Genomic DNA, 8,257 nt, shown 5'->3' with positions numbered 1-8,257 from the left:
TTCCTCTGACACCTCAAGAAATCTCTATACTGTGACATAGAGGATTCCCTATTTTCTTGTTATCTTCTCTTTCATATGAGCAGGAACAAAGATAAAGGCATACTTGTTCAAGCTGATCCTGAACCTGAAAGGACCTTGAAGAGAAAGCTAAGAGAAGCTAAAGAACAATTCTCTTTATAGGGCCTAACAGAACTCTTCAAAGAAGAAGAAACCATGGCAGCCGAAAACAACAACAATGCCAACAATGCAAGGAAGGTGCTTGGTGACTTTACTGCACCTACTCCTGATTTCTATGGGAGAAGCATCTCTATCCCTGCCATTGGAGCAAACAACTTTGAGCTTAAGCCTCAATTAGTTTCTCTAATGCAACAGAATTGCAAGTTTCATGGACTTCCATTGGAAGATCCTCATCAGTTCTTAGCTGAGTTCTTGCAAATCTGTGACACTGTCAAGACCAATGGGGTTGACCCTGAAGTCTACAAACTTATGCTTTGTCCTTTTGCTGTAAGAGACAGAGCTAGGACATGGTTGGATTCACAACCTAAAGAAAGCCTGAACTCTTGGGAAAAGCTAGTCAATGCCTTCTTGGCAAAGTTCTTTCCACCTCAAAAATTGAGTAAGCTTAGAGTGGAAGTCCAAAGCTTTAGACAGAAGGATGGTGAATCCCTCTATGAAGCTTGGGAAAGATACAAGCAATTGATCAGAAGGTGCCCTTCTGATATGCTTTCTGAATGGAGTATCATAGGTATTTTCTATGATGGTCTGTCTGAACTATCCAAGATGTCATTGGATAGCTCTGCTGGAGGATCTCTTCATCTGAAGAAGACGCCTGCAGAAGCTCAGGAACTCATTGAAATGGTTACAAATAACCAATTCATGTACACCTCTGAAAGGAATCCTGTGAATAATGGGTCAACTCAGAAGAAAGGAGTTCTTGAGATTGATACTCTGAATGCCATATTGGCTCAGAATAAAATATTGACCCAACAAGTCAATATGATTTCTCAGAGTCTGTCTAGAATGCAAGCAGCAACAGGCAGTACTAAGGAAGCCTCCTCTGAAGAAAAAGCTTATGATCCTGAGAACCCAGCAATGGAATAGGTGAATTACATGGGAGAACCCTATGGAAACACCTATAATCCTTCATAGGGAAATCATCCAAATCTATCATGGAAGGATCAACAGAGACCTCAACAAGGTTTCAACAATAATAATGGTGGAAGAAACAGGTTTAGCAATAGCAAGCCTTTTCCATCACCTTCTCAGCAACAGACAGAGAATTCTAAGCAAAGCCACTCTGACATAGCAACCATTGTCTCTGATCTAATCAAAACCATTCAAAGTTTCATGACTGAAACAAGGTCTTTCATTAGAAATTTGGAGGGACAATTGGGTCAGCTGAGTAAGAAAATTACTGAACTCCCTCCTAGTACTCTCCCAAGCAACACAGATGAAAATCCAAAGAGAGAGTGCAAGGCCATAAACACGTCTCACATGGTCGAACCTGGAGAGGAGGAAGAGGCAGTGATCTCCACTGAAGAAGACCTCAATGGACGTCCACTGACCTCCATGGAGTTCCCTAATGAGGAACCATGGGAATTTGAGGCTCACACTGAGACCATAGAGATTCCATTAAATTTACTTCTGCCTTTCATAAGCTCTGATGAATATTCTTCCTCTGAAGAGGATGAAGATGTCACTGAAGGGCAAGTTGCTAAGTACCTTGGAGCAATCATGAAGCTAAATGCCAAGTTATTTGATAATGAGACTTGGGAGAATGAACCTCCATTGCTCATCAAAGAACTAGATAACTTGACTAAGCAGAGATTACCTCAAAAGAGACAGGACCCTGGAAAGTTCTCAATCCCTTGTACCATAGGCACCATGACCTTTGAGAAGGCTCTGTGTGACCTAGGGTCAAGCATAAACCTTATGCCTCTCTCTGTAATGGAGAAGATAGGGATCATTGAGGTACAAGCTGCAAGAATCTCACTAGAGATGGCAGACAATTCAAAGAAACAAGCTTTTGGACTTGTAGAGGATGTCTTGGTAAAGGTTGAAGACCATTACATCCCTGCTGATTTCATAATCCTAGAGACTGGGAAGTGTATGGATGAATCCATCATCCTTGGCAGACCCTTCCTAGCCACAGCAAAAGCTGTGATTGATGTTGACAGAGGAGAATTGATCATTCAAGTGATTGGAGACTCCCTTGTGTTTAAAGCTCAAGGATATCTCTCTGTCACCATGGAGAGGAAGCATGAAGAGCTTCTCTCAACACAGAGTCAAACAGAGCCCCCACAGTCAAACTCTAAGTTTGGTGTTGGGAGGCCACAACCAAACTTTAAGTTTGGTGTTGAACCCCCACATTCAAACTCTAAGTTTGGTGTTGGAAGGTTCCAACATTGCTCTGAACATCCGTGAGGCTCCATGAGAGCCATTGTCAAGCTATTGACGTTAAAGAAGCGCTTGTTGGGAGGCAACCCAATTTTTACTTATCTATGTTAAATTTCTATTTTCTTTTGTTATTTTATGTTTTCTGTAGGTTGATGATCATGTGAAGTCACAAAAATAATTGAAAAAATCAAAAACAGAAGGAAAAACAGAATGAAAAATAAAACACCCTGGAGGAGACAGTTTCTGGCGTTTAAACGCCAGTAAAGGTAGCAGAATGGGAGTTAAACACCCAGTCTGGCACCATTCTGGGCGTTTAATGCCAGAAAAGGGCACCAGATTGGCGTTTAACACCAGGAATGGGCAAGAAGCTGGCGTTAAACGCCAGAAATGGGTAGCAGCCTGGTGTTTAACGCCAGGATTGGCAGTAAAGGGCGTTTTACACGCCACTTGGTGCAGGGATGAGATATCCTTGACACCTCAGGATCTGTGGACCCCACAGGATCCCCACCTACCCCACCACTCTCTCTCTTCTTTACCCATTCACCAATCACCTCAATACCTCTTCCCCAAAAAACCCTCACCTATTATATCCCACCATTCTCTTCACCACTCACATCCATCTTTCATAAAACCCCACCTACCTCACCATCCAAATTCAAACCACTTTCCCTCCCAAACCCACCCTCTATAGCCGAACCATACACACCCCTCTCACTCCTATATAAACCCATCTTTACTCCTTCATTTTCACACAACCTAAACACCACTTCTCCCCCTTGGCCGAAACACAAAGCCCACTCCATCTCCTCTATTTCTTCTTTTTCTACTCTTTTCTTTCTTCTTTTGCTCGAGGACGAGCAACCTTCTAAGTTTGGTGTGGTAAAAGCTAAAGCTTTTTGTTTTTCCATAACCATTTATGGCACCAAAGGCCGGAGAAACCTCTAGAAAGAGGAAAGGGAAGGCAAAAGCTTCCACCTCCGAGTCATGGGAGATGGAGAGATTCCTCTCAAGGGTGCATCAAGACCACTTCTATGAAGTTGTGGCCAAGAAGAAAGTGATCCCCGAGGTCCCTTTCAAACTCAAAAAGAATGAGTATCCGGAGATCCAACATGAGATCCGAAGAAGAGGTTGGGAAGTTCTCACCAACCCCATTCAACAAGTCAGAATCTTAATGGTTCAAGAGTTCTATGCCAATGCATGGATCACCAAGAACCATGATCAAAGTGTGAACCCAGACCCTAAGAATTGGCTTACAATGGTTCGGGGGAATTACTTAGATTTTAGTCCGGAAAATGTAAGGTTGGCATTCAACTTGCCTATGATGCAAGGAGATGCACACCCATACACAAGAAGGGTCAACTTTGATCAAAGGTTGGACCAAGTCCTCATGGACATATGTGAAGAGGGCGCTCAATGGAAGAGAGATTCAAGAGGGAAGCCAATTCAACTAAGAAGGCATGACCTCAAGCCCATGGCTAGGGGATGGTTGGAGTTCATCCAACGCTCAATCATTCCCACTAGCAACCGGTCCGAAGCTACTATAGACCGGGCCATCATGATACATAGCATCATGATTGGAGAGGAAGTGGAAGTTCATGAGGTTATATCCCAAGAACTCTACAAGGTGGCAGACAAGTCCTCTCCTTTGGCAAGGTTAGCCTTCCCTCATCTCATTTGTCACCTTTGTAATTCGGTTGGAATTGACATAGAGGGAGACATTCTCATTGATAAGGACAAACCCATCACTAAGAAAAGGATGGAGAAAACAAGAGAACCTCATCAAGAGCATGAGGAAATTCCTCATCATGAAATCCCTGAGATGCCTCAAGGGATGCATCTTCCTCCACAAAACTATTGGGAGCAAATCAACACCTCCCTAGGAGAATTAAGTTCCAACATGGGACAACTAAGAGTGGAGCACCAAGAGCATTCCATCCTCCTCCATGAAATTAGAGAAGATCAAAGAACCATGAGAGAGGAGCAACAAAGGCAAGGAAGAGACATTGAGGAGCTCAAGCACTCCATAAGATCTTCAAGAGGAAGAACAAGCCGCCATCACTAAGGTGGACCCGTTCTTTAATTTCCTTGTTCATTATTTTCCTGTTTTTCGAATTTTTATGCTTATGTTATTTATGTTTGTAACTTTATTACATGATCATTAGTGTCTAAGTGTCTATGCCTCAAAGCTATGAAAATAAATCCATCACCTTTCTTAAATGAAAAATGTTTTTAATTGAAAAAGAAAAAGAAGTGCATGAATTTCAAATTTTAAAACAGTTTAATTATCTTGATGTGGTGGCAATGCTATTGTTTTTCTGAATGAATGCTTGAACAGTGCATATTTTTTAATTTGATTGTTTATGAATGTTAAAATTGTTAGCTCTTGAAAGAATGAAAGGAAAAGGAGAAATGTTATCTGATGATCTGAAAAATCATAAAATTGATTCTTGAAGCAAGAAAAAGCAGTGAAAAGCTTGCAGAAAAAAAAGATATATGCGAAAAAAAGCAAGCAGAAAAAGCCAATACCCCTTTAAACCAAAAGGCAAGGGTGATAAAAAGGATCTAAGGCTTTGAGCATCAGTGGATAGGAGGGCCCACAGGAATAAAATCCTGGCCTAAGCGGCTAAAACAAGCTGTCCCTAACCATGTGCTTGTGTCGTGAAGGTGTCAAGTGAAAACTTGAGACTGAGCGGTTAAAGTCGAGGTCCAAAGAAAAAAGAAGAGTGTGCTTAAGAACCCTGGACACCTCTAATTGGGGACTCTAGCAAAGTTGAGTCACAATCTAAAAAGGTTCACCCAGTTATGTGTCTGTGGCATTTATGTATCCGGTGGTAATACTGGAAAACAAAGTGCTTAGGGCCACGGCCAAGACTCATAAAGTAGCTATGTTCAAGAATCAACATACTTAACTAGGACAGTCAGTAACACTATCTGGATTCTGAGTTCCTATAGATGCCAATCATTCTGAACTTCAAAGGATAAAGTGAGATGCTAAAACTGTTCAGAAGCAAAAAGCTAAAAGCCCCGCTCATCTAATTAATACTGATCTTCATAGATATTTTTGGAATTCATAGTATATTCTCTTCTTTTTATCCTATTTGATTTTCAATTTCTTGGGGACAAGCAACAATTTAAGTTTGGTGTTGTGATGAGCGGATAATTTATACGCTTTTTGGCATTATTTTTAGTATGTTTTTAGTATATTTTAGTTAGTTTTTATTATGTTTTTATTAGTTTTTAAATAAAAATCAATCTTCTGGACTTTACTATGAGTTTGTGTGTTTTTCTGTGATTTCAGGTATTTTCTGGCTGAAATTGAGGGACCTGAGCAAAAATCTGATTCAGAGGCTGAAAAAGGAATGCAGATGCTGTTGGATTCTGACCTCCCTGCACTCAAAGTGGATTTTCTCGAGCTACAAAAGCCCAATTGGCACGCTCTCAATTGCATTGGAAAGTAGACATCCTCGGCTTTCCAGCAATATATAATAGTCCATACTTTGCATGAGGTTTGATGGCCCAAACAGGCATTCCACGGCAGCTCAAGAATTCTGGCGTTTAACTCCAAAACTGGCACAAAAGCTGGAGTTAAACGCCCAAACTGGCACAAAAACTGGCGTTTAACTCGAAGAAAAGTCTCTACACGAAAATGCTTCAATGCTCAGCCCAAGCACACACCAAGTGGGCCCGGAAGAAGATTTCTGCATTAATTACTGATTTCTGTAAACCCTAGGCTATTAGTTTTCTATAAATAGGACCTTTTGCTATTGTATTTTACATCTTGGGACCTTTAGTCCTTAGACCTTTGAGGCTGGCAATTCGGCAATGCTTACACTATTTGTTCTTATGTATTTTCAACGGTGGAGTTTCTACACACCATAGATTAAGGTGTGGAGCTCTGCTGTTCTTCATGAATTAATACAAAGTACTATTGTTTTTCTATTCAACTCAAGTCTATTTCTTCTCCAAGATATTCATTCGTTCTTCAACTTGATGAATGTGATGATCCGTAACACTCATCATCATTCTCACCTATGAACATGTGCCTGACAACCACCTCTGTTCTACTAGCAATGGCTTGAATGCGTATCTCTTGGGTTTCTAATCTAAGATTGGAACCTTCGTGGTATAGGCTAGAATTATTGACAGCCATTCCTGAGATCCGGAATGTGAAAACCTTGTCTGTGGTATTCTGAGTAGGATCTGGGAAGGGATGACTGTGACGAGCTTCAAACTCGCGATTGTGGGGCGTGTGACAGACGCAAAAGGATCAATGGATCCTACTCCGACATGATCGAGAACCGACAGCTGATTAACCGATGTTGTGACAGAGCATCAGGACCATTTTCACTGAGAGGACGGGATGTAGCCATTGACAATGGTGATGCCCAACATAAAGCTTGCCATGGAAAGGAGTATGAATGATTGGAAGAAGGCAATAGGAAAGCAGAGGTTCAAGGGGAACAAAGCATCTTCATACGCTTATCTGAAATCCACCAATGAATTACATAAGTATCTCTATCTTTATTTTATGTTTTATTTTCATCACCTTAAACTCCATAACCATTTAAATCCGCCTGACTGAGATTTACAAGATGACCATAGCTTGCTTCAAGCCGACAATCTCCGTGGGATCAACCCTTACTCACGTAAGGTTTATTACTTGGACAACCCAGTGCACTTGCTGGTTAGTTGTGCGGAATTGTGACAAAGTGTGATTCACGTTTGAGAGCTCCAAGTCCTTTGGCGCCATTGTTGATGATCACAATTCCGTGCACCACCCACCGACGCGTACAGTGCGCGTGCGCGTGGATGAAGATATCTAAATCTTTGGCTTTTTCATGTGTTCTCCACTTTGCATGCTTTCCTCTTCACTCCTTTGATTCATTCCTAGCCTTTTCAACCTAAAATCACTCAACAAACAAATCAAGGCATCTAGTGGAATCAAAGGTGAATTAAATTTAGCTAATTAAACACTTCCACGGAAGCCTTATTGAAATCAAACTCTACGTCCTTTTGAAGCAGTCGGAAAAGAGGTATAGTAACTTTACTAAAGTCCTTGATAAATCACCGAAATAAAGCTGCAGGACCAAGAAACGCACAGACTTCTAACGTCGGGATTTTTGCCAATAAAGAAGTTCATAAAAACAGTCGCGTTGTAGATATAGTCTCTAAACCAAGAAAAATCCCTTCATACAAACATTTTGGTTGTCATAAGTAACAAACCCCTTGAAATTGATAACCGAGTATTCAAACCTCAGATCGTCTTCTCAAGGAATTGCAGGGAGGTGTTCTTATTATTGGTTATGAAAAAGTGTATTTTGGGGTTTTGGATTAAGGTAAAAAGTTAGTTGAATGACAAGTAAAATAAAATAATAATAATAATAAAATCTCTTGGCAAGATATGAAAACTGGAAGTCCTATCCTGGTTACCCTTATCAATTGTAATGAGAATTGGATTTTTCTCCCACTTTGTTAACCTCTAACTATGAAGGTAAGTTAAGTGAATGAATTAATTCTGATTCCTCAAGTCCTAGTCTTTCCTTGGGAAAAGTCAGAGTTAGTGGAACTCGAATTAATTCTTGAAGAATTCCAATTTTCAATTAACAATGAGTTTGATAACTCAAGAGTCTCCAATGACTCAACCAAAGCCAAAAGGGAAAAATCCAAATTATTTATATAAATAAAAGAAAGCAATCATAAGTCTGAATTACCTCAAAATATATTAAAATAGAAAATTAATCTAAACATAGAGAGTCATAAACAAAATTGAGAAAAGAAATAAAAGAACATTGAACCTGGGATTGAGAGTCACTCCTAAAACTAATAGAAGTCCTAAATCCTAATCCTAAGAGAGAGGAGA

At 40.4% G+C, this 8,257-nt stretch overlaps 1 non-coding gene across 1 annotated transcript; it reads right to left on the bottom strand.

Moving 5' to 3' along the window:
- Nucleotides 1-618: 618 nt before the first annotated feature.
- On the bottom strand, nt 619-726 carry LOC148544952 (small nucleolar RNA R71). The gene has a single exon (XR_015901972.1). It is a non-coding gene; the product is annotated as a small nucleolar RNA R71 (small nucleolar RNA).
- Nucleotides 727-8,257: the final 7,531 nt, after the last annotated feature.

This window comes from Arachis ipaensis, chromosome B9 (assembly GCF_059453495.1).
Source record: "Arachis ipaensis isolate K30076 ecotype BB chromosome B9, ASM5945349v1, whole genome shotgun sequence".
Taxonomy (NCBI): Eukaryota; Viridiplantae; Streptophyta; class Magnoliopsida; order Fabales; family Fabaceae; genus Arachis; species Arachis ipaensis.
Note: the sequence above shows the minus strand (reverse complement) of the source record. Positions and strands in the feature narration are given on the sequence as shown.